Raw genomic sequence first — 27571 nt, 5'->3', positions numbered from 1 at the left:
AGGAAGGAAGGAGGAAAGGGAGGGAGGGAAGGAATAAGAGAGGGAGGGAAGGAAGGAGGGAGGGAAGAAAGGAAGGGGAGAGGGAGGGAGGAAGAAAGGAGGAAGAAAGAAGGAAGAAAAGAAAGAAAGAAAGAAAATCTCTCCACTGAAACAACCATCTGAGAATCTCTGTGATTAATATCTTAATTACTGTTTACGATATGAGAACTCACTGGCGTGTGAAGGCAATGTTCACTTTAATCGATGAGATGCAGAAATCAATTTAATTGTCACATGGTATTTGTTCTTACTGGCATATTGATGTGATGCATTTGCAGAATGACTCTTTTAAGTAAAAACACATTTAAAAAAATTGAGTGGAGTGGCTTTATTATTATCTTAACATTGTCAACCTTAGAAGTAAAATAGCCAGTTATTTTACCAGAGTTTACTTTAGGGAGTAGCAGAGGAATTGCAATTCAGGACAAGTAAGCTATAATGCACCACAGGCAAATCTAAAGAGACAAAGGGAAGGTCAGTTTTTATTAGGTTTTAGAAGGAAATACGGGAGGGATGTTTTAAACAAAAGTTCATTGGAGAAGAAGAGTTCAAGGTTGCGGTGGTTTCTCACTGGCTGCAAACTGCCCTTAGTGCATTGTCGTGGCAGGGAGAGATCTTCCTTCTTTTTCCTAGAAGCAAGAGATAAAATTCTTTTGTGAAAAAATGTCCTCCCTTGTCAAGATAGTTCTTATCTTCCTTTTTCTGGCTGGTAATGCAGGCTGCTGTGGAGGATAGGTGGGCGAGAGCTCCCCCTATCACCTTTTAAGTGAAGTTTCCTTTATTTATTTCCACAACCTCTACTGACTTTTAAAGTACTGACTAAATAAATGTACATTTCATTTGCATGGGAGCAAGTTGGAAAGATTATTTCCTGTGGTTGCATTAAACAGTCCGGTAAAAGCCAAAATACTTTGCCATTTGTTTCATTTATTGTGTCATTTATACGACAAATATGCTTCCTTGTGCCAAGTGGTGGGAAAATAGAAGTGAACAAGACCATCTGGTTGCTGAATTTTTAAAGCTTATAATCTATCTATTGGAGGCAAGAGGTATTAAAAAATCTACACAAGTTTTCTAGTTGAAAGGTGGTTAAGTGCTATGACAGAGAGCTACGAGGCACAATGAGCTTACCTACCAGAAAGATCTAAATGATTAGGGGGAGTTGGGGGGGGGGGCTCTTTCTGAAGGAGAGAGAGATTTAAAATGAGCCCTGAAAAATCAGGTGAAAAGGAGATGGAATCCAGATTGTATTGGGGAAGAAAAATCAGGGGACTCAAAGGTTCTAGAAGATAAGGGATAGGGTGCATGTGAGGTGTGTTTGAACACCAGGGGGACACAGAAAGAGTGCTGTAAAGTGAGGATAGAATCAAAGACTTGGAAGGGTTTGACACATACCAGTTCCTTTCTCCCTGAACGTCTTTCTTTAATTGCCTCCAAAGACTCCATGTTTCCCTCATTTTCTCCTAATTTCCCTCTTCTCATTCTCTGTGCTTAGTCTTCTAAATGTTTGAGTTCCTTGGGACCTAATCTTTCATCAGATTCCTTCAGGTAAATACTTGTACTCTCTGGATGATCTTCAGCACCCCATCTATACGAATCATCTACATTACAATGACTCTAGATGGTATGCCTGGGGCCATCACCTCTGCTCTGAATCCCCGATTGCCCCAAATTCAGCTCCATTTCAACATCAAATAATTCACTGAAACCTAACAAATAACAGGGAGTAATCCAGGTTCCCATTTCCCTGTGCTCACGTTGTAATGAATAGCGCTACAACTCACCGATTACTTAGTTCAATTATCTTGCCTTATTTCTTAACTGTCATGTCAACATCAAAATCCATCAGCAAATTCAGTCATTTTGACCTCTAAAATATATACCAAACCCAATAAAAATCTTTCAAAAAAAGGAAAAACAGGGGAGTGCCTGGCTGGCTACATTAGTAGGGCATGTGACTCTTGATCTCAGGGTTGTGAGTTTGAGCCCCTCTTTGGGTATAAAGATTGCTTAAATAAATGAAAACTTTTAAAAAAATCTTTAGAAATATAAACAAAAATAAAAATAAAAATAAAGCATAAGCCAAACCTAATAATGTTTCCTCCACCACCACCAACTGCAAGGTCACATAAAAATTAAAAATAAAATAAAAATGATTTTCCCTGTTAAAATAATGGGAGAGACACCCTACCTCCCTTTTTCCTTTTTTTTTTTTAGAACATTTGTTTTGTAAGCCTGCAATTGCAAATTCTTACTCTACTCCTTTGAGATGTATGTAAATCTTTTTTTAAACAGCTTCTTGTCAGGTTTACAACCCAGGACTGTCTTTTTCAGGAGAGTAGGACTGACATGTGACCAGCAAGGAAGATAATGCCTCTACCCCCCAGTTTCTGTGGAGGAATAGGAACCTATTCCTGGGATGTAAGGCAGATTCAACATTAGTAAATCTATCAGTGTGTTCCAATACAGCAACAGAGTAAACTAAAGATCAATCAATACAGAAAAGCATTTCACAAAATTTAGCATCTGTTCATGATGAGAAAACAAAAGACCCCAAACACTCTCAGCATACTAGGGATAGAAGAGAATTTCCCTAACTTTTTAAAGGACATCTAGGGGCACCTGGGTGGCTCAGTCGGTTGAGCCTCTGACTTCAGCTCAGGTCATGATCTCTCAGCTTGTGAGTTTGAGCCCTGCATTGGGCTCTGTGCTGACAGCTTGGAGCCTGGAGCCTGCTTCAGATTCTGTGTGTGTGTGTCTCTCTCTGCCCCTCCTCTGCTTGCGCTCTGTCTCTCTCTCAAAAATAAATATTAAAAAAAAAAATTAAAGCACTTATAAAAAACTAAAAAGAAAGGATATCTACAAAATGCCTATAGCTAACATAATACTTAATGGTGAAAAACTGGATCCATTCTTTCTAAGATCAGAGACAGGACAAGAATCTCTTCTCTTACCTCACCTTCTCTTACCTCACCTCACCTGAAGTAGCATTGTGCTACTTCATACATGTGTATAAGAAAATGAAATAAAAGTCATTTTCCCTTTGTGGTATTTCTTTTAAAAGCTCATAAACCCATACGATCATGGGGGAAAACACCAGGAGAATTCTATTTGTGATGCAATCTACAACATATCTGAGCAGTACTCAAAATTTTCAAAGTTGTCAAAACTAAGTAATGTCAAATACACACACACACACCCACACATACGCACACACACACACACACACACCCCAAAACAAAAACCCACCAAACAAACAAAAAACTGAGCCAAAGGGAGTCTAAGGAGACATGACAACTAAATGTAATGTGGTATCCTAGGTGGGGTCCTAGAAGAGAAAAAGTGCATTAAGTATAAGTTAAGCAAATTTGAATAAAGTTTGGACTTCAGTTAATAATAATGTATTTGTTGGTTTATTTAATATAAGATGGTAATGATAGGAGATCTTGGATGTGGGGTATACAGGAATTCTCTGTATTATCTTTATAATTTTGCTGTAAATCTAAAACTGTTCTCAAACTTTAAGAAATATTTTAAAAGGAAACAAAAATACTCATCTAAAACCATAAACCATATGTTATTTTCCCATAAGAAAGTTCCAATTTGATGGCTTCGATACATCTCCCCATTCTGCCCTTACTGTTTTCCTCTCCCTTATTCTGTTCCAATCCTTTGTCTTTCATCATATCTCAAATTCAAAACTACATAGGATCATTGCCTCTTTCTTCTCTCTCTGCCTGGAACAAACAAGCAAAAGCACTTTCCACATCTAGTTTCATGACTTTGTCTCTACTAGGAATATGACTTGGGTGCTACCTTTTCTTGGAGCCCTCTGAAATGTATTCAGTTTTATCTATCACTTTATTTCCCCTGTTCCCTGAATCAATGAAGCAAGACATAAGCAGTTGAGTAAAATATATCTATTTTTAGTTATTTCCAGTAAAATATTATGACTTGTCAGCTGTAGGAGGTGGAAAGAATGAAATGTTCATTCCTACCTCAGATTACTGATACAACTAACTGCAGGAATAAGTCATGAAATATTGAGATGGAAGTTTGGAAATCAGTTTAGATTATGGATTTAATTTAGATTATGAAGAACTTATGAACATGGCTTTAATATCAATTTAGATCTTAAAAGTGGAAATGTCAAATAAATACTTGAGTATACAGATCTAAAGATACAAATATATGTGAAGCCATAGAGAGAGGATAAAATGGTCTGTGGTTGGAGTGTAGTTTTAAGATTAAAAAAAAATGAAAGACTCAGGATCAAACTTGAGTAACACAAATGATTAATGGCCCAATAGAAGAGGAGATGCCACAAACACTGAGATATAGAGCTTGAATGTCAGAAGGAGGAAGAAAAGGGTGAAATGTCACAGAAAAGGAATTTTTCCAAGAGGGTGTGGTTGAGTCCGTTGATACATCAGAGAGGCTAAATTAAGAGAGAGACAAAGAGAGGAAAGAGAGAGAGAAAGAGAGAGAGAGAGAGAGAGACCTGAAAAATGCCATTGGAAATAGGAACTTTCATGTGATCTTAGTGTTACAAAATTTTCAACTGAGTAAATTTAAATAGCAAATTGGTTTTATACAACAATTCATGAATTGACATCCCGCAAATAAAAAGGCTCTCCAAGAAGCTGTACCAAATGGAAGGGTTTTCTAGTCAGAAAGGTGAGAGAGACAAGGAAAGAATGGGTTGCCAACAAGGTCACCTTCCTATGGGGGACAGATGGGGTCTATCCAGTGGATTACCTCATTGATGCTGACCAAGTAACTCCAGACTGACCAGTTAAAGGTTACACTCCTGGGAGAGGCTGAAACTGCCCTTAGGTTACTACTAAGTCTTGGTTTGTTGACATGGGCTTGGCACCAGTGTCTCCATTTTGGACCTGTGATCCCTTTTTTAATATTAGCAAACATAGATTGATGAATGGAACAGTGGAAGCTAAATGCCCACAAATTGAAAAGTAGAGTTGCAGGAGGTCGGAAAATGGAGCCAGAGCGTAAAGAAAATTGCTTTGTAAAACTTGGCCAGTAAAAGCTTTAGTTGAGAGGAAGGGGATCCATAGGAAATATATTTACTTTTGGAATGGAGGAGACAACTGTGTGTCCGCCATGCTGATTGGAGAGAGCTAATGAAGAGGAAGAGGTCTGGAAACAGACAAGGAGGAATTGTTGGAGAAAATGCTGAGCACGAGCGTAAGTGGCTTGAAACTTTCTTCACATTTTCCAGTCTGCATGCCTGAGCAGGCTGTATTTTCCTACACGTCCACTATTTTAGTGTTCAGACTCAATCCTTCCTTCTTGAGAAAGTTTAAGTGGCTGTTTTCCTCTATCCTCACTTTTGGGGCTCAGGATATTTAAGGGAGAGTTTCAAGATCCAATTTCTCTTGAGGATAGGCTTTCCCACATGCTCATCCCAGGAGAGGAAAGCAAATTGTGGGCACATCTAATTTTTGTTTTTCTGTATGACTTTATCAGTAGAAGTTACTTTGTATCCTATCACTTTAATTTCTTCATCTTTATCTCATGCTTTAGAATTTAAACTACACGTCAAGGCGGGAGTGATTAAATACTACGTATTAGGGACACCTGGGTGGCTCAGTTGGTTGAGAGTCTGCCTCTTGATTTCAGCTCAGGTCATGATCTCATGGTTCCTGAGATCGAGCCCCACCTCTGGCCATGTTTTGCCATGTTGGGAAATCATCAGATAAAGTTGAGAGCTCAACTGCACTGATATAGTGCAGAGCTTGCTTGGGATTCTCTCTCTCTCTCCCCCCGACCCCGCCTCTGCTTCTCTCTCTCTCAAAATAGATAAACAAGCCCACACATTATGTTGCCCCTTCCTCATATCTATTTATTACCTACCAGGTATAAGAATACTTGTCCAGAAATGGCTACTTGGGTCAGCCACTGGTCACCACAAGTGGGAATTGGAGGGTATGTGGGGAGTGAGGTTGAAGTACTTATTTCTTTGAATCGTTTCTGTAGGGTTGTTGGGAGATAGCTAAATCTTTAGCCTGAAGATTGCAGTTTCTGCAAGATGACAGTAAGTTTCTCTTACTAGTTACAGGACACTGTGCTATTTATTCATTGTGAATTGTTTGCACTTTGGTCACCGTGCTCACACCTTATTTTTTTAAGTTTATTTATTTATTTTGAGACAGAGAGAGAGAGAGAGAGAGTGAGTGAATGTGTGTGTGCGTGTGTGTGTGTGCACACGCGCACACACACACACACACACACACACATATCCATGATTGGGGGAGGGGCAGAGAGGGAGGGAGAGAGTATCCCAAGCATGGTCTGCACTTTCAGCACAGAGCCCAATGTGGAGCTCGAACCCACAAAACATGAGATCATGACCTGAAACAAAATCAAGAGTCGGATGCTTAAATGACTGAGACACCCAGACACCCCCTCATACCTCATTTTTAAATACTGTCCTCAAATTACCCAATTTTAAGTTTTGCCATGTTGGGAAATCATCAGATAAAGTTGAGAGCTCAATTTTAAGAAAAACATTTTAGAAAATTAACAGATCATCTTCATAAATCGCAATTCTTGCGTATTTATTTAATAAATATTTATGGACAAACTGCCATATGTCAAGAACCATTCTGAGTGCAAGGTGTACATTATCGAACCAAAATAAAATGGGATGTTTGCTCTCATGTAACTTCCGTCATAGCTTTTAGTAGTACTTGGCCGGAAACCTAGCGGTATCACCAAGATTTAAACATTATTCTTTTTATACATAAACTCAATAGGATACTGAATTTATTCTTTTATTTTATGGATCACACGTTCTAAATCTCTTACGAGCTAAACTTCTCTTCTAAGGGTTACTATTTAATACCATGAACAAGTTAGGATAGAGTAATTGCTATAGCAAGTAGACCCAAAACTACAAAATATCTAAAATATAATAATTTTTTTTTTTTCTGAGACAGCAGTGCTATGCAGTAAACAGAGCAACAGGGCGTCCCTAGGCGTGTGCTCCGTTTCCACTCCTGGCTTCCAAGTTTACTCTGGAAGTTGTCTTTAGTCCAGCCAGCCAGAAAGATAAAGGAACCCTGAGGGAGTTTCTGTGGGTCATTCAGGGAAGTAGCATATAACACTTCTGCTGTGACAGACAACTACTCAGTCACATGGTCACTGCTAACCTCAGGGGAAACTAGAAAGTGAAGTCTAACTGTGTATTCAGGAAAGAGAAGAGACTTTGGATTCCTGTGATCTAGGAGTCTCTATTGTATCACAGATTGCATAAAGACACATGTGCACACACACACACACACACACACACACATTTTATATATGCACGTGAAAAGATATATATATATGCACTATTTGTAGTTATGTTTTATGGAATAATTTCCATTATATGTAATATGGCTGATATAAGTAACCAGAAAACGATGGAAGTACTTCAATTTCTCTTATGATTTATCTGTTTAAGAACACTGTGCTCTAGAATGTGATTAACCAAAACTACTAATGAAACTATAAGTAATTCACATGTATATCTAGCTCTTGGAAGTGTGGGAAGGTTTAGTGACATTTATGCTTTGAGTACAACTCAGCATAAGAATGGTAATGCCATATACCTTGAGTCTCCTTAAACAGGTTTTGTTTTTGTTTTTGGAAGCCAACTTTATATTTTCGGTAACCTGTATTATGGTCAGGCTCACCTGATCTGATTGGAAAGAATAGAAATTTCTTCAAATACAGACACTTTTTGTGATAATGTGTCAGAGAAGTGAATAAGCACTTGACACAACCTTGTAATCAAGCCTCCTACAGACCTGCGAGGTCTTACAGAATATGGATCAGGACCCCGTTATTTCCTCAGGGGCAAGCCTTCATAGCACCTTAATGTGCAGGAGTAAAAATGGAAATAATTAATCATCAGTAAGGCACAATCCTCAATCCATCAGAATAAAGGTTCTTTGCACTTTAGTTTCTGGATATAGGACAGTGGCCAGGGTAGCTGGTGGCCAGGAATGGATGCATAGGAACCTTTGAGAAGCAGCTATCTGCCAATTATTTTCAACGTATTTCAATGCTTAAAAGAGAGAGTGGCCATACCTGTGTGTGCCAGCCGAATAGCAGCCCTGCATTACTCACTTAGCTACTTTTGTCATGTGGCTTTTCTGTTTCTCTTCTCTGCTTACATCTGATAACACTTCCAGTGACTTCTTACTTTGCTTTCCCTACTTCAGGACATTTTGTACTCACAGCTTCTCACAGACAGGTCTGTCTGTGCTGACAGTGCAGAGCCCAACGTGGGGCTCAAACCCATGAACTATGAGATCATGACCTGAGCCAAATTCGGTCGCTTAATGGACTGAGGCACCCAGGTGCCCCTTATGGGTTGTCTTTATGTCCTATATTTGTGTGTCTGTGTGTTTTGTGTCCAAACTCCCTGAAGAAGATCAGATTGGTCTAATGAGTCACAATCAAAATAGGGCATGTTCTTTGGCAAGACTTCATATCACTGATTTAGGCTAATGACGACTGCCCTTTATTTTAAGGACCAATCTCAGTCTACTTTGACCCAAGCATCCAGGTCACATGATTCAGAGGACAGCATCCTATGTGAAAATAATCCCTGGTAGCCACTCTTTTTGGAGGGGATTCTGAACATAGTAGGTGTGACAAGTATCAGGGTTCATCTGAGATCAAACTTGGTGCAGTATTCTACAGAGCAGCTCAGATTCCCAAAATCCTCATACTGCTACAATAGTATTTAGTATTTTCATTGTGAGAAATCAGCTAGAAAAAGAAAACAATATTCAGGGATATCAGCAAAACACCATTTTATTAAGCATCCTCTAATTCCATTTCCTAAACTATTACCACAACCATCTCTAGGCAGTAATGACTCTGGACAGAAAGAAAAATAAAAACAAAAACAAAAACAGGAATGTCACCTTCATATTAGTAGGCATGAAACGCTGTTCACCATGGTAATATTAAATATTCATTTGGGAACCAGCTGAAAAAAATGAATTTACTATGAATATGACCAATCATCACTGCTTTTCATCTTGTCTACGATATCCAACATCGTTGGAAAGCTAACAGACAAAAAGGCATTAAAACAAACCCCAAAGGATCAGTGAAATGAATTTATCGTTTATGGCTTCATGCCTACATTTTCTGACTATCGCTGATGGGACAATTACACTCTAATGACCTTCCACTAAGTGGAAGCCAAAAATATAATTCAGTTTCATATAAATTAAAACAAATGAAATGGCTTTCAATTTAACAGTGTTGACATCTCTTTTCAGAGAGCCATCTTTATAGTAAAAACATTAAGACCATGCAGGGTAAGAGGTACACTCAAACATATCATCTGTCAGATTGCAAGAGGCATAAATTACAAATAGAGGGGTCCAGGTAAGACTCACTTGGAAAAAAACTCTATCTCGAAGACGAGAGTTATTAAGGTGTACTTTTTGTTACTAATTTGCATTATGTCTAAAAATATACTTCTTTAAACTAATTTAATGATATATATATATATCTATATAATTATATTTCCCCCTTTGAAAATATATTTGTATTTTGGGGGTGCCTGGGTGGCTCAGTCAGTTAAGCGTCTGACTTCAGCTCAGGTCATGATCTCACAGTTCGTGAGTTCATGCCCCACATCTGGCTCTGTGCTGACAGCTCAACGCCTGGAGCCCACTTCAGATTCTATGTCTTCCCCTCTCTCTGGCCTCCCCCGTTCATGCTCTGTCTCTCCATCTCTCAAAACTGAATAAACGTTAAAAAAATTAAAAAAAAAACATATTTCTATTCCTATCTTAACTATAAATAAATGAATATTTATATAAAGTTTTTATAACTATATATCTAAATTATATCAGAGATCTTTTTTTGTTAGTTTTTTTTTTTAATGTTTATTTTTGAGAGTGAGAGAGAGAGAGACAGAACATGAGTAGGGGAGGGGCAGAGGGAGAGGGAAACACAGAATGTGAAGCAGGATCCAGGCTCTGAGCTATGAGTACAGAGCCCTACGCGGGGCTTGAACTCAAAAACCACGAGATCATGACCTGAGCCGAATTGGGTTGCTCAACCAACTGAGCCACCCAGGCGCCCCTATCAGTGGTCTTAAGAAATGATGGTTCATCATTTTCGAGACATTATCATCTTGATAGTATTTGCAGGAACTCAAAAACCTCTGAGTGATACCTAAGTTATATGAGGAAGAGCAATTTTTTTTTACCAGATTTTTACAATCTAACAGAGATGATGAGGCTTCTATTCTTTACCTAATGCTAACTCTATTTATTTAAATATTCTTTATGGTTTTTTGTCAGGTATTTGTCAGTTTCTTTCACTTTTCTTATAAAATTCTCATTTGGTTTCTCAGATTCCAGTCTGATTCTCTACTTGTAGCTTCTCTAACAGCTTTCTTTCCTTCTAAGTCTTAACTTTCTTTTCATGCTGATCACAGATCACATTGCCCCAGTGTTTCAGGTCTTTGTTTCTTATTTTTGTGTAAAGAAAATTGTATATTATAGAAGAGAAATTTAATCAGCAATTTGCCTCCATGGATTTCTCCCGTTTTCTTCCTTCCTTCCTTCCTTCCTTCCTTCCTTCCTTCCTTCCTTCCTTCCTTCCTTCCTCTTTCTTTCTTTCTTTCTTTATTTCTTTCTTTCTTTCTTTTAACAGAATCGGTACGTATTTTTCCTTCTAAGTTTCTGGATATCTGCTTTATACTCTACTCTACTCTACTCTACTCTACTCTACTCTACTCTACTCTACTTTTTAATGCTATCTCTGTCAAACTTAATTATGAAATGGATTCACTTCAAGTCAAATCTGTGTGTGCTTTACAATAAAACTTTTGTGTGTGTGTGCTCATAAATGTAATCTCATCTGGTGACGACAAAAATACAGAATGCAAGTTGCCTAGTGGAAATGTCATCAACATTTTAAATAACTTACATATTCTCTATGTTTTCATTCACACATGTGGGCTACAGAAGCTTGAATGGAAAAGCTTTATTATTGATTCTTTTTTAAATATTTTTAAATATTGGTGAAGTAACACATAGCTAAGAAGACCAAGGCAAAGTGAAGTTGATATATTATCAAAGCAGGGCCTCAGTGTCTGTAAGCAAAAACAGTGAGAGAGAAAACTATGTTCTATGTCATGTTTACCCTTGGCCATTTCCACAGGTCAATAATTTCATCATGTGTGAACAGATGGAATGGGCATATTGTCACAAGGAAAACAGGGTGCACCACGACCAATGATACCCTAATTTCTTAAGAAATTTTTCATCCTAATTAAAAAAAAAAAAAGGAAAACCTGGAATGCTCTTTCCTGAGAATTTTTGTGTGCTTCCTTTTTTGTAATACCTACATAAAATAATAAAGGCATCCTTTCAGTGCCCCAAATAAGAAGGAAAAGTTTGGAAAATATTAATCTTTTTTAAAATGTTTATTTATTTTTAAAAGATGACTAAGTTTTTGAGAGACAGAGCATGCTCAAGCCAGGGAGGGGCAGAGAGAGAAGGGGACACAAGATCAGAGGCAGGCTCTGTACTGTCAGCACAGAGCCCGACGCAGGGCTCAAACTCACAAACCTTGAGATCATGACCTGAACCAAAGTCAGATGCTTAACAGACTGAGCCACCAAGGTGCCTCTAAAAATATTAATCTTCCTAGAAATAAAAAGAGAAGCTGATCCATGAGAGGAAGAGTAGTGGTGAACAGGCTTTGCCCAAAAGGCTGGAAACTGGCAAATCATTTTTGTTACTATTCAACAGTTGGGAGGGAGGTAGCTGAGAGAAGAGAAGGAATTCTCAGACCTTTTATATAGTTCCAAGAGATGTCCAATCAGTAAAAAAGATGGTCATTTTACTCAATTGTTTATTTTTGTACCTAACATTACCTAATTGTTACTGATATTATCAAGGGTAGAAAAATACCGGCTTTATGGAACAATCCCTCTGGCTCATATCTGCAACCTGGACTTCTGAAACTTTCTTTTCTTACTTTAAAAATAGAATTAAAAAACTAATAATTAATTTGGGATTTGTCAAGGAGAAGCTGAGTCTCCCCTGATGGTCACACCAGATTCTCCTGAAACATATGAAAAAGTAGTATTTTTGACCGATATACACATATTAAATAAACTCTCTGTAGTCTTCAAATACATTGAGTAAATTAAATAACTTAACATGGAGGCGACGTTCCAACTTTGAAAGATATATATATATTTCATATTTTAATTTTATCATATGTGTATATTATTTCTACATATCTCTATCCTATGTACATTCATATTATATATATTTATTGTGTGTTTTTTATAAATAATTTCAAAAGACAAAAATACTCTCATTTCACGATCAAATCTACAGGATTATTTTTATTCTCTTCCTTTCTTTGTGCAATAGAACGTGACCTGATCTTACCAATGTTTTATCTGCTACCTTGACCTCCCTTTGGTGTCTTAAATAAACCGAACTTTCTCATCTTCATCCAAATTTTTAAACGTGCAGTTTCTTCTCCTTAAAAATCATTTTTTACATTCTTTATCTCATTTCTAATCAATTCCATGTCTCATCACACATTTCACTCAATGGGACCTGCCCTCACTTTCATCTGCGTTAGGTTCTTCCAGTAAGAGCATCTATTGTCTTCTCAAATTTCACTTCACGATATTCATGAACACTTTTTCTTTTCCTAATTGCCTAAATGTATGGATGTCTTAAAAAAAATCTACAGTTTCCCCTATTTTATTGTTCATAAGGGTGCAATCTCAGCAAGTGATTCAGAACCTTGGTTTATGGATGGAGGTTAGTGATCAAATAATGCATTCCTAAATAAATACACGAAGGGATATGTTTATGGCAACTATTCTTATATAACCCAATAGTTATTTTAACACTAGTTTATAATATCATTTTTAAACAGTTAAATAAGATGGATGTCCATGGAAAAGATGAAACTAGAATACGTCAGAAATGCAATGTCCCAGGGCATTTTTTTTTTCATATGAAAGTCAGCAATACCTTTCCTCTTAATATCTCTATTGTTATTGTGTATTGTTATAAAATAAAAGTAGCAAAGAACAAATAAAATATTAGAATATGTTTAGCCTGTGCTCAACATTAAAAGTTTTTCTTTTCTACAATCTTTCATACTGTCATTAGTGAGGTAGTTCTTCAACAGTCATCAAAATCTTTTTTTTTTTTATTTTTTTTTTACATTTATTTATTTTTGAGAGGTAGAGAGAGACAGAGCACAAGTGGGGGAGGGGCAGAGAGAGAGGGAGACACAGAAGCCAAAACAGGCTCCAGGCTCAGAGCTGTCAGCACAGAGCCCTACGCCAGGCCGAAACTCACAAACCGCGAGATCATGACCTGAGCCGAAGTCGGAGGCTCAACCGACTGAGCCACCCAGGTGCCCCAGCATTGATCAAAATCTTAATCATTGTTGTGATCTATTGTTAGAACACACAGTCCCTAAAACATGAAGGTGTCACACAAAACTGCTTTCTTTTCTACTAGAATTTTTACTTTCAGATTTTTATGTTCTATATTCAATACCGATCCTTCAATGCCTTTGATGGCTTCCTAATTATATATCAAAATTTACATTGTGAAAAATTATGATGTATGATTATGTCCTGGAGGCCCCTGAACTTAGAGTCGCTTAGAGTCACTTAGATTCACGGGCTCTTGGCGCCTTGCCTCCGGGCCTAGCCAGGTGCCAGGGAAGGGATTCTGGCCCAAGGCTCGGAAGGGGTGGGACCTACTGAAGCCAGAATGGGATGAAATACGCATGAACCAGCTGTAAATCTACAGCCTTCCAGGGGCCCCTAGGTAGTGGATATGGACTTTTGGCACAGAGATCTGGGGCCCCGATCTGACATCTGTCAAGGTCTAAGGCTGCAGTAATCTGAGTGCTACATTTCATTGCAAATCCAAAGGGGCAGTTTTCCTTCCAGCATCTGTGAGGTATCTAGAACTTTCCCGGGAGACTATGTTGCCAGGTCTTGGAGCCTTTCCCTGAAGAACAGCCCTAGGGCACTATTCTCTCTTTCTGTCCTAGCTTAACTGCTGGCACCCTCGGATGAGAGAGCTGGCCCATCCACCTAAGCCCCCACATCAGGAAATGTTCTTCTCTTTTGAACACCACAGGAGATGCCTGTGGGCCAAGGCCAGGGCCTGGTCTGGGTGGGTGTTGTGTGGGGTTTCCCAGGAAGGTAAATGGGGTACAGTTAGAGCCCATCAGAGGCTTAGGGTATATGAAGAGTGGGTGCAGATCCCGATGGTAGAACAGGGAAGCAGTGGCTGAGCTGGAAAACTCTGAGCGTCAGGGGCGGCTCAGTGAATGGCTGAATCAGGCCCAGGCACTAGCCAATCACTTTCTCCAGAGGAAGGTCTATCTCGTGAAATCTCGTTTCTCCAATGGGAGACAGGGTCGTCCTGGAATGAGAAACACCTGGGTACCCCAGGTGCTAGAGGCTCCTCAACCCACACTTGTCTGCAAGAGAGGCTCACATCACCCCTCAAGCAAACCCCAATGGCCAGAGATCTATGTATGAGATAAAATTAAAACACATAGTATGTTTTCATCTGTGATAACAGAGAATGCACGTTTCATATTTGGTAATTTCAAGGAATGCGATAATATTGCATTACAGATTGCATTACTCCATTTCTTCTTTCATAAATGACATACATACTTATTAAGTTCCTTCTATATAGTAGATCTTGGGAACACGCTGAGAGGAATTCCTGCCCTTAGGGATTGACATTCTAAAAGGAGGATCATAGATTGCCACCTTGTGGAAAGAAACTTGGCAGTGTATATCACTAACTTCAGAAGTGGTGGCCAGGAATTCCATTTGCAACACTATAGCCTATGAAAGCATGTGACAAGTGATCTAAATATGTTGATTATATCTTTACATAGGAGAAGAGCTTTGGAAAGAAAAGGGATTAAATTCTCTGTAAGAGAATGGATTAAAGACATTTTGATCTAAATCAAAACAACCACAGCAATTAATGGGCTGCAGACCAGGCCATACACACCATGAGAAATATTATGTGGACATTATAATGTTTATGGGAAACGTTCGTGTTGTAGGAAAGTGCTTATGAAATAAAGTAAATATATATGTGATGTAGGATTAACATAATAAAAACTATAGGAAAAGTACTGGAAAGAAACACAGCAAGATGGCTTCTTTTTTTTTTTTTTTTTTTTTTTTTAAGTTTATTTATTTTGAGAGAGAAAGAGCAGGGGAGGAGCAGAGAGAAAGGGAGAGAGAGAGGACACCAACAGACTCCACACTGCCAGCACAGAGTTTGAAGTGGGGCTCAAACTCAAAAACCACGAGATCATGACCTGAGCCAAATTGAGTCCAACGCTTAACCGATTGAACCACCCAGGTGCCCCAACAAGACAACTTCTGATGTTATAGAAGTCCTTACTTCTAAAAGCAATATATCTTGATTTAATTTTCTTCTAGGAGAATATGTAGCATTTATTTATGTTTTATATTAAACGTCTCTTTTTTAAATACTCAATTTTCTTTTTTCATTTATAAAATAGGAACAAGGCCAAGACAAATAAGTCAATTCATCAATAACTACTATCGATTGTCCATTTTGTATGATGCACAGTGTAGAATAAAGAATTAGTATAGTTTTATATGGTTTTTACTTTTATGATATATTTATAAACAGAAACTCCATCCATCTTTAGAGTAAGGTACTTGAAAATGGGCTTTTGTTGTAAATATATTTGCTCATTGTGTACCTAAAGTTAGCTTCAAGGAACATTAAAAGAATTTACAAGGACAGCATTAAATGTGATTTTTCTTAAAGAACTTTTTCTTTTTTGTTAAATAAAAAACACTGGTACACTGATTACTATAATTTTCATGTCAATCATAGTAATTTCATATTTATTGAATTTTTCATCCATTTATTTATTAGTTATAACAATTTATTCTTAAACATTGAAAGGATATGTTTAAACACACCAAACTAATGGAAATGTGTTAGAATTTTCTACCCGCTTTGTGTTTCCGTTTTTATATTTTACTGAAAGCCCCATCATCCTTTTATAGTTATCGAAATTGTATAAGACATGATTTATTATATATTCTCCACAAAATACACCCTAAAACTTGATTACAGAATACTTTATTTTTTTGTTAATAAAAATTCCTACACTGAAAGAACCAGAATGCATTCTGGCCCCTGTAACTTCTAGATTTCCACAGTCTGAAGTATTAAGTTATCCCTAAAGACTCAGCCCAGCACCCATACCATGGACTCCGGCTTGTGCCTTTCCAACACAACAGTTCGGCAGCTCTGTATCCACTGAGTCTGCCCGTGGTACCATTTCAGCCGCATGGCATATTGGTTCTGACTGGCTTTCTTAGCTAATTCCTCCCCATCATATCATTTTCCCACTTCTCCCTACAGTGGCATGACCACACAGTCTGCTGAGTTTTATTTTTGTTGGTAGAAAAATGCAGATGGTTAGATCTCTCCTTGTAAACTCTGATGGATACCAAAGTTTGAAGGTCATTGCTTTAACCCCACTCTGATTTAAGAAAATACAATTGTCAAAATGACTGTATTCTCCATTTAGTTAAGGTAGGTACATTTTTTTGTGTGGTTAAAACCCTACATTATTTCAAAGAATACATGATGACCAAGGAACTGGCCATTAAAACACAATTTTTATAAAAATATCTTTGTTTTTTTTTAATGTTTGTTTGTATGCTGCTGTCTAAAATACTATTCAACAAGATTTGATTATTGAAGCAATCATTACAGTAGTGAGTTTTGTCCCCAGGAATCAATGTGAGCATATAATAATTCAAAATTATAACACATTTATTTTTCAACAATGTATAGAGAGAAGAAAATTTAATATTCCATACATCAAAAATATTTCATGTACTAAAAATATTCTACACTTTAACTAAACCAACTAAAACCTATGCAAAAAATAGGTATTGAAGTTTAGTTACTGGACATAAGAAAATCAAATGAAATAATGACTTAGAATAAAGCTTGGACCAGTATTTTTCCACTCTGTGTAGATAAACAGCAGTCACATAATTCTTACACCCTGTGACTTAGATGACTCTTTTATGATTTAAAAAAAAATTAACATTTATTCAATTTTGAAAGACGAAGGGAGACAGAGCTGAGTAGGGGTGGTGCAGAGAGAAAAGGAGACACAGGATCCGAAGCACGTTCCAGACTCTGAGCTGTCAGCCCAGAGCCTGACACAGGGCTCAAACTCACAGACTGAGAGATCATGACCTGAGGTGAAGTCTAACCAAATGAGCCACCCAGGTGCCCCTGATTTGTTTTTAAATTAGTATCAACTTAAACAATTATAACACTGTTCAACAGTTATTTACTTGATGATGCCAGCTAAAATGATGATTCTAAAAAATTGCAATGATAAATCAATATTTTATAAGACTTAAATTTAATTAATGTGATATAAAAATACTCATTAAATTTCTTTAATATGGTCACATTATTGTAATTTTTTTTCTTGAAGCAGTTCCAAAATTAGTCCCCCAGAGTACTAATGTAACTATATTTAAGTTACTTTTACATAACTATAAAATAAACCTAAAATTGTAAAGATTAAAAGATACATAGAAAAGGGTAACACAAGAAAGTTAAACCAACCAATACATGCATAACTATCAATTTATTTTTCCATTATGGTTTATCAATGGAAGTGTATTAACCCACAAATAATACATATGTTAATATAACTATTTTTCACATAGTATTCCATCATATTGAACATTACACAGATATTTATTATTGCTTAACTATAATCATTTTTGTATTTCTATCTAGAAATAATGGTAAATAATAGAATAATAAAAGAAAATAAAAATGTTTTTATCTATTTGGCAAGCAATCTTTTTTTTTTTTTTCATTTTTTTCTACTGGTCCTTGGAAATCATTTATTTAGCAGTTAGCATGTGAACACGTGTAACTCTTCATGTCCTAATTTTAATTTTTTAAATTAAATAGCTGAGATAGTTCATAACAAGATAGAATTTGAACTACTAAAATTAGTGATGCTGTTGTGTGTTTGTATCAACTTCGAACATGAGTACACACACTTAAAACACCCTAATTTCTATAATTTACTCACTATGTAACTTGTTATTCATGAAGTGGTTTAAACTTCTCTATAATTTATCATTTTATTCATTTTCCTCTTTTGATATAATAAAATCCATGAACTGCTCCATGCTAATGCAGTTCAAGTTTCTCTGTTTGTACTACACATAACAGTCACTATTTTAAATGGTTTATCTTCATTTTGATGTGATTTATAGAATCTTAAAGAAATTCTTCATTGTACAGTTATACATTCTACATTATACAGGATTCCAGTCCCTTTACTAACTCTTAATTTCTATCTCTTAAGTTATGAACTCAACTACTCACTTTACAGATACAAAGCCCAAATTTATGTTCTTATGAATTGCTTTTCTTTCAGAGACTTCTGCTCAGGAAATTTAGTGAGTAGGATGTGATTCAGATAATAAAGTATAAGGGTTAATGAAGGGAAATATATATGTTCTGCTTTGCTTCCAGTGTAATTATTTTTTAAAAAATTGTTGCTGTTTTTGTTTTTAGTGTTTATTTTTGAGAGAAAGAGAGACAAAGCACAAACAAGGAAGGGGCAGAGAGAGGGAGACACAGAATCCGAAGCAGGCTCCAGGCTCTGAGCTGTCAGCACAGAGCCCAACACGGGGCTCAAACCCATGAACCATGAGATCATGACCTGAGCCGAAGTCAGAGGCTTAACCGACTGAGCCACGCAGGTGCCCCAGCTTCCAAAGTAATCCTTGATAAACACACCCAGATTTTGTGTTTGTGTGATAAACACACTTACCTGGATGGAATGATAGATGATGAGAAGGAGGAGGAAGAAGACGATAGACAGATGAATACAGGCAAAGATATTCTGGAGTGTAATCTTGTCGAATATTTTTCAAAATTCTACATCTATCATGTAATTTCATTACATTTTTATTTTTCTTTTAGCCACATGCACAGGTACTACCTCAAATAGATATAAAAGAGGAGTGGAACATGATATCCCCTTACATTATTATTCTAATATGTGGAGGCTAAAGGTAGAAGGTATCACAATTCCTGGTTAATGTAAAATATTTAACATCGATGACACGATATTCTTTTGTATTAGGTAGCAGTTTGTTCAGTCTATATTTTCCAACACAAGTAATTAGTTTTTCTGAAAGTACAGCTATAAAAAAAACGTATGGGCATTTGTTTAAATTTTAATTAACTTTTTAAAATCCTATGAAAGCCTGGGGCATTTGGGTGGTTTAGTGGGCTAAGCGACCAACTCTTGATTTCAGCTCAGGTCATAATCTCACGGTTCATAAGATGCATCTCTGCGTTCGGCTTCACTCTGTGTGGAGCCTGCTTGGGATTATCTTCCTCCCTCTCTCTGCTCCTTCCTCTCCCTCCCCTTCAAAATAAATAAGTAAACATTTAAAAAATAAAACACTTTTAAAATCCTATGAAAACCTAAAACTACAAACAGGAATGAAAAAACCACGTATTTTAATAAGTTAAAGAATGTAGAGAATGTTAAAAGTTAAAAAAAGAAAGATTTTATAAAAATAATAACTTTTAAAAGAACAATGTTTAGAGGCACCTGCTGACTCAGTCAGCTGAGCATCCACCTCTTGATTTTGGCTCAGGCACGATCTCAACACTTTGTGGGTTCGAGCCCCGCATCAGGCTCTGTGCTGAAAGCGTGGAGCCTGCTTGGAGTTTTCTCTCTCCCTCTCTCTCCCCGCCCCCTGCTCACACTCTTTCTCTCTCTCAAAATAAATAAATAGTTTTTTTTTTAATTTTTTTAACATTTATTTATTTTTGAGACAGAGAGAGAGAGAGCATGAACAGGGGAGGGTCAGAGGAATAGGGAGACACAGAATCCAAAACGGGCTCCAGGCTCTGTGCTGACAGCACAGAGCCTGACGCGGGGCTCGAACCCACAGACCACGAGATCATGACCTGAGCTGAAGTCGGTCGCTCAACCGACTGAGCCACCCAGGCGCCCCAAAATAAATACATAGTTTTTATTTATTTTTTTATTTTTTATTTTATTTTTTTTTCAACGTTTTTTATTTATTTTTTGGGACAGAGAGAGACAGAGCATGAACGGGGGAGGGGCAGAGAGAGAGGGAGACACAGAATCGGAAACGGGCTCCAGGCTCCCAGCCATCAGCCCAGAGCCTGACGCGGGGCTCGAACTCACGGACCGCGAGATCGTGACCTGGCTGAAGTCGGACGCTTAACCGACTGCGCCACCCAGGCGCCCCTACATAGTTTTTAAAAAAGAAAAGAATAATGTTTAAATAAGATTAATCAAACTTTACACATCGATTTCAGTATTAAAAATCAGAAGGAAATTATTTTCTTTCGTGAATTAAACTGAATTACACCATACTTTTTTTTAATCATTCAGTGAATGATATTAGTCTTCTGGTGAATGTTATACATTCCCTTCTATATTTTGTTGAAAGAACAGTCCTACATTACTTTATTGAATAACATAGAACGTGCTGCTTCTTTACCTAGATTTCTAATTTTCAAAATATTAGCAAGTCTTTGATTTTCAATTATTTTCTACTTATTATTCTTCTATTAAAATGACACCTATCTATCTATCATCTATCTATCTATCATCTATCTACCTATCATATCTATCTGTCCTCTATCCGTATACATACATGTGAACATACACTGAGATATTTTTGAGGTTAAATATAGGGAATATCAAATTCATTATATTTGGGGAACCATTACTATATTTTAATAAGTAGTCTCAATGTATGAAAGTTTTAGATATAAGGTATCATGATAACTTTGTGGTTTGTGGATTTAAACATATATGACATTTAATTAACTGCATTTTGAATTTTGGGTCAGAGTTAATTTAGGGAGTGAAATTGTAGTAGACAGCTCAGGAAATCATTTAACTGAAAACCAATTTTTTCCCTTTGTATATTGAATTTTATACACTGAATACAATTTTGAGTTAGAGTTACTATTTTACTAAGTAGCAAAACAACGAATTAATTCATACTCTATTTTTTATACTCTTACTAATCAAAAGTCTTAGAAATACATGATATAGTATAGGTTTTATATAATATTAACTGTTATATAATATTTTAATATTTATATTTATATATATTTAATATTATATTTTATATAGATACAATATTAATTTTGCTTAAGAGGGATTCTAAACTCCAGGTAATCACGCTGAGGAAATCTTTTTGGATGATATTTACATCTTGTATGGATTCTTCTCAGACTTATGTAGAAGGGTAGTGTAATTATCCCATTCTCTTCTAAATGGAGATAGTCTAACCAAAGGCTTATAAAAGTTTGTTATATTAATTGCAAAGCATCCATGCTTTAATGACTACTACTCATTAGATCGTTGAAAATGCTAACAGAAATTAAGATTTTCAAAAATCAGTATTTATGTGTTACAAAAAGTATTTAAAATCTTTCTGGATATACGTTTAATAATACTTAGAAATGAGATGAGTTTCTGGAGGGCTATTTTGTTATTGAGAGCATACTGAATAACTGCTATTAGAATATCCTGCTGCTTGTGAGATATTATTCACTATGTCTCATTCACTGCTATCTGTGTTAATTATACTTTGTAGAAACCTAATCAAGCTTTTCCCTTAACTGAACAAACCGCTTAGACGGGACTGCATTTTTCCTTCTGAATAGTTTCCTATCCTTCCAAGGCTGCAAATGATCTTTTAACTTCAAGTAGGGTTTTTGCAGGAAGGTCCATCTTTATTGATTTAGCCTGATCTTGCAGAGGGTTCTCTTGTTTACCAAAGAGGGTTCCTAAATTAGTAGAGATAGAGCTCAAGCATTCTGTAACCTCTCCGTAACATGTGTGTTTTTTTAAGCTAAATAAAGTCTGTGTACTATGTTACAGGGAAAAATCTATTTGATCCAACTGTGTTTTCATTGCCTTATACCAACTGGATCTAATCAGGAATTTTGTTCCTCAGACATCTGTCAGACTACAGTCAATACAAATTCACCTACTCTGGACTCAAATAAAAAAATCTGGGGGCGCCTGAGTGTCTCAGTCAGTTAAGCGTCCGACTTCGACTCAGGTCATGATCTCATGGTTCATGAGTTCTAGCCCCGCATGGGGCTCTGTGCTGACAGCCTGGAACCTGGAGCCTGGAGCCTGGTTGGGATTCTGTGTCTCCCTCTCTCTCTGCTCCTCTCCTGCTCACGCTCTGTCTCTGTCTCAAAAATAAATAGACATTGTAATTTTTTTTTAAATTCTGTATGATTTTTTCCTTTGTAGCGAGTTTGTGCTCAAAGACAATCTAAAGAGTCTAACATTATTAACACATTGTTTTCTCTGAATACAGTCCTGTTCCCCTAAGACCTCTTCTTCATGCCCAGTAGCAACAAGTATTTAGTATGGGAATTGTCATTTCTTCTATATCTAGTTTGTTTTGCTGTAATAAATCCAGGAATGATGCTTTAGAAATAATATTTGACTTATGTTGTTACATTAAAATGTGTTGAAGGGGCGCCTGGGTGGCTCAGTCGGTTGGGCGACCGACTTCGGCTCAGGTCATGATCTCACGGTTTGTGGGTTCGAGCCCCACGTCGGGCTCTGTGCCGACAGCTTGGAGCCTGGAGCCTGCTCCAGATTCTGTGTCTCCCCTCTCTCTACCCCTCCCCTGCTCACCCTCTGTGTCTCTCTGTCTGTCAATAATAAATAAACGTTAAAAACAATTTAAAATGTGTTGAAGAAGCATTTTGTGGATTTCATAAAAATGTATCATTCTGCCATTGCTGCTGTTATCCATTGTTACCCTTGTGTTACACACAAGCACTTGCTTACTCTCTTGTTCTTGTTCATCAGTTTGCTAAGTATCATTTTTTTTTTTACATTTTTAAATATCTATTTTTGAGAGAGAAAGCATGAGAGGGGGAGGGGCAGAGAGAAAGAGACACACACAGAGACAGAGACAGAATCTCTCTTTAACTTCACAAACGGTATCTCGGAAGGGAAAGCCCACAGCCAGTTCTGGATATTGAGACGTGACTGGGCACTCAGGCTTACTCTCCGATGCAGAGCCCCACCTCTGTGTGTCTGTCCAAAGCGTGAGTCATAGAAACCGTCTGAAAGCTGGCGAGGTCACTCGGTTTGGAAAATGATGAAATATTCCACCCTGACTCATTTAGGTCACAATGCAATTCTCGTTTACCATGTTAATTGGAGAGTTTCCGAATCCTTGTAGAAGAATGCACAGCCCATGACCTGAATGATGCATGGCATCTGTGGAGTGCAAAAATATTTTATACCTGAAAACTGGAGTGGTAGTTGGGGTTCCCGTGGCACAGAAATCACCAGAAACAAGTTGTTCAAAGAGTAAACCTTTCACCGTGTTTATGAAAGTGTGGTCAGGGTTTTATTCTCCCGAGGGATAAAATGTTTCTTCCATCCTGCAGTAGGGCAATTTCATATAATTTATATGACACCACTTAGAGGAAGCAGACAATAAATTTCGAAACCGAGAATTCAGGAGATGGGGATATTTGGAAGTACTTGGACCAGAACATGAAAGTTGGAAAAAGGAATGATGAGTCTCCTGAAGATGATTTGCAATGTATTTTTTTTTCCTTTCCATTCTTATGAATAAGAATTTGTTACAGGAAGCTTACTCATAGCTATGTGAAACCGAAGACAGCGTGAAAAGCCCTGAAAACTCACACAGTATGGTTTTAGGGGGAGCTGAAGGCAAAATATACTGCTGAATGTGAAGTAAACCACAGGACAAAGCTCCTACATCAGATCAGAAAAGAGTGGCAAAGAATTCCTTGTCTTAAGATTGAACATAACTGACACAAATAAAAGTTTTGCTGTTAGGAATTCTATTTCTAAAATCAGTTTGCTATCTAGTGTATTTCCTGTCTGTGAATCAAACATACCTATGATATAACAAAAGTTCTATTTCACTGAAAGGCAGAACATTACATATCAATGTTCAAAGTGAATAATGGTTATGATGTGACCAAATCGGTTAACATGAGGGTAACTGACAGCAGAAATATCTGAAAAGAAATTTGAAGAATAAGTCTTCAATAAAACTTTTCATATTTAAAAAAAAATTAAATATTTATCTATTTTTGAGAGAGAGGGAGAGAAAAAGACAGAGACAGAGCATGAGCGGGGGAAGGACAGAGAGAGAAGGGAAGGCTCCGGGCTCTGAGACGGCCGCACAGAGCCTGACACAGGATTTGAACTCACGAACCGTGAGATTATGACCTGAGCCAAAGTCAGATGCTCAACCAACTGAGCCACCCAGGAACCCCAAAGCTTTTTCATATGTTTTGAAAATTCTGTTTCAGTGTTTACTGGACAGAAACTGTTTCTTTGTGTTTTGCTTGTTTTGTTTTGGTTTCGGTACCTTTTTTTCTGTAGCTATCATTTACAATGTGAAACTTCAATTTTTTTTTTCCTTATTTAGATTACGTAACATATGATGTAATATTAGTTTCAGGTTTACAATATAGTGACTCTACATTTCCATACATCATCACAAGTGTACTCCTTAATCCCCGTCAACTATTTAACCCACCCCTCACCCTCCACTCCTCTGGTAACCATCAGTTTGTTCTCTAGAGCTAAGAGTCTGTTTCTTTGTTTATTATTCTGTCTCTTTTTTTTCTCCCATTTGCTCATTTGTTTTATTTATTAAATTCCAGATATGAATGAAATCGTCCTAACCAAAGAGGTAAAAGAGCTACACTTTGAGAATTATAAAACACAGACAAAAGGAATCAAAGAGGACACAAAGAAATGGAGAGAGAAAACTCAATTCTTGACAATGAACAGTGATTTTCTATTACTAGTAGAATTCTTCCCATAAGTGAAGACAGTGTTTGTACAGTTTTCTCTTCAATACTGGTACAACTTTTCTCAGCCACTGGAAGATTATCCCTTGTGGTTATCTTTGAAATTTCCTCAATACTTTTTCCGCCATAGATTATCCCATTTTTATTTATTGATATCCTGGATGTTATCTCTTCTACTGGACTGTATCTTACCCCCATCTACTAAAGAACAAGAGGTAGCTTTTGAATTTCTCCAAATCCTCATGTTTAAATGATTTATTCCTGATGTTTCACAACTCCAATACTAATTATAATGTATAACGTGGATTTTCTTGCATACCGTCACATACTTAGAAGTCAGACGAAATAAAAACTTTTGACCTTGTGGAATATGATGGGGCTTAACTCAAAGGACTGGTTGAAAGTCTGTATAAGAAACAAATAAAAATACATATAAAACCACTAGAACTTCTCCCCTGCTCCACGTACACACACAGTGAACAAGAGTCATGCAACCACAGCTATTTTAACCCTGCTTGAAAGATTGCAGGATTATTTTGTAGAGAGAAGAAAGCCATGAGACTCAAAATTCACAGCAAAAGACAAGATAGAGATGAAATACTAAAAACAGACATCAAGGATATAAAGTTAAAGTCAACACATTGAACGATGAGCCTCTCCACTCTCAATGCCTCCTTTATCTCCAAAAACCCTGATAGAAGATTGGAATATTCTGTCTATGAAAAATCAGCAGCCTGAGAGAAAAGACCTATCAGTAATAGGTATTTGGGATTCTCCAATGAACTGGTCAAGCCCATACCCTAAACAAGAATTGAAAAAGGACCCATAAGAAAATACATTGGTTTAAACTTGCAACAGACCTGAAGTGAAGAGTAAATCTTAAAAGCTAAATGACTATACAGGCCATCATAAATAATTGCAAATGACACCATTTGGTTATAGTCAATAATGCCAGTGGAAGCATGGGACTATAGGAACAATTCTCTCATATTCTGATAAAAAATTATCCACTTTCACATTATATACCCGAATCACTACTGATATGTCAGAATAGAATAAAGATATTTTTAAGTTCAAAAGTTCTGAAAAAAATTACCTTTTCTGTGCATCATCAGAAGGCAGTGGAAGTTAGGTGTGGCAAATCGAAGGGAATCAAGAAGGAACAAGACAGAGCATGCCAGATTGCCTCGCCTTTAGGAGGATTATGCTCCTCTCTCCACATGGAGGGCTTTCTATTTTGACCTGCTCAGGTTAATGGTATGTGACACGTCTAGAGGAAGCTTCTTAAAGCTACTTTTAGTGCAGTTTATTAGTGCCAAAGTTGATTTGACATGAAAAAGGCCACTTCTCCTCTCAGGCAGTTTTCACCATTACAAAAATGATCAGGAGTTTCTATTAGATCAAAACATTTTCTAAACTTTATGATTCTACAGCAAAAGTGTTTTGAGAAGGCATGGTGATTAGCCTAACCAGAGATTTTCGTATTATTTTGGCTCAGCCTTTGTTCTGCCTCCATTTAGTCATCTTTCAAACTACGGATTACCATAGAGGCATTTCTATTTTACCTCAACTTCACAAAGAAAATTCAGTTATAGTTCTTTTATATACTAGAGGTCTTTGGAAACATAATTCTCAATTCCGCATAAGGGCCAATTTTATTTTGGGCTATTTTGGGTAGGACATGACCTCCAGAAATACATACCTTCTCATTTTTTATTCTGTACCTAATTATTTTCTGATTTAGGGAATCATTCTTTTATAATGAGCCAACCTTTGATAATGGTTTTAGGCAGCTGAATATTAAACTTTATTTATGATCCTTACTAATAACATTTTATGGCACATCCCAAAAAAGGGTGTTTTTTTTTTATTTATATTTTATTTTTGGCTATGAGGCAATTGCAATTTCCTTTGATTTTTCTTTCTGTAAATGTAAAACTGAGATTCCTGCTCACCATGAAAAGTATCTAAACTGAGAGGATAATGACAAGATGGGGGAGGGGAAAGCAGAGTGTAATTACGGTATTTTATTGAGAAGAATGTTGCAACTTCCATATGAAATTTCCTAATTTCAGAAGGGTTTTCTGTGAAATTTGATACCACTTTCCATTCAGTTTTACTGAAAGTCCCTTAATACTGCTTTGTAACCTTTTATTTCCCCTAACTTCCTCCACTGTAAGCAACCAGTAGCTCTTGCTGTCCTCAGATGCAAATCATTTGGATACCAATCATTTTGAGAATTTTTGTTTTGATCTAAAATTTTTTCTCTTCCAGGAGAAAAAAAAAATTGCCTAAGTGTTAGAGTTAGACCTTTGTTTGTGGTGGGAGAGCTTTGGGTTTCAAAAGAAATATTTTTATAAAGATATTTTAATTCACTAGATAACAGGAGAAACATGTTTTGAAATGGCAATGCTAAAATGTTTGGTTAATTTATCATTTTTAGAATTGACCCTTTAAAAATCTTATTACCAAAATCCAACAAGTAATATATATTATGATTGTGAAGTGAATTATGTGGATTTGAA

General features: G+C 36.8%; 1 long non-coding RNA gene across 1 annotated transcript; it reads right to left on the bottom strand.

Annotated features, from left to right (window-relative positions):
- Nucleotides 1–497: 497 nt before the first annotated feature.
- On the bottom strand, nt 498–26241 carry LOC131489754 (uncharacterized). Its single transcript, XR_009250716.1, has 2 exons — nt 26143–26241; nt 498–668 (listed from the first exon to the last, which is right to left on the bottom strand). It is a non-coding gene; the product is annotated as an uncharacterized LOC131489754 (long non-coding RNA).
- Nucleotides 26242–27571: the final 1330 nt, after the last annotated feature.

Source organism: Neofelis nebulosa, chromosome 11, assembly GCF_028018385.1.
Source record: "Neofelis nebulosa isolate mNeoNeb1 chromosome 11, mNeoNeb1.pri, whole genome shotgun sequence".
NCBI classification, from domain to species: domain Eukaryota; kingdom Metazoa; phylum Chordata; class Mammalia; order Carnivora; family Felidae; genus Neofelis; species Neofelis nebulosa.
Note: the sequence above shows the minus strand (reverse complement) of the source record. Positions and strands in the feature narration are given on the sequence as shown.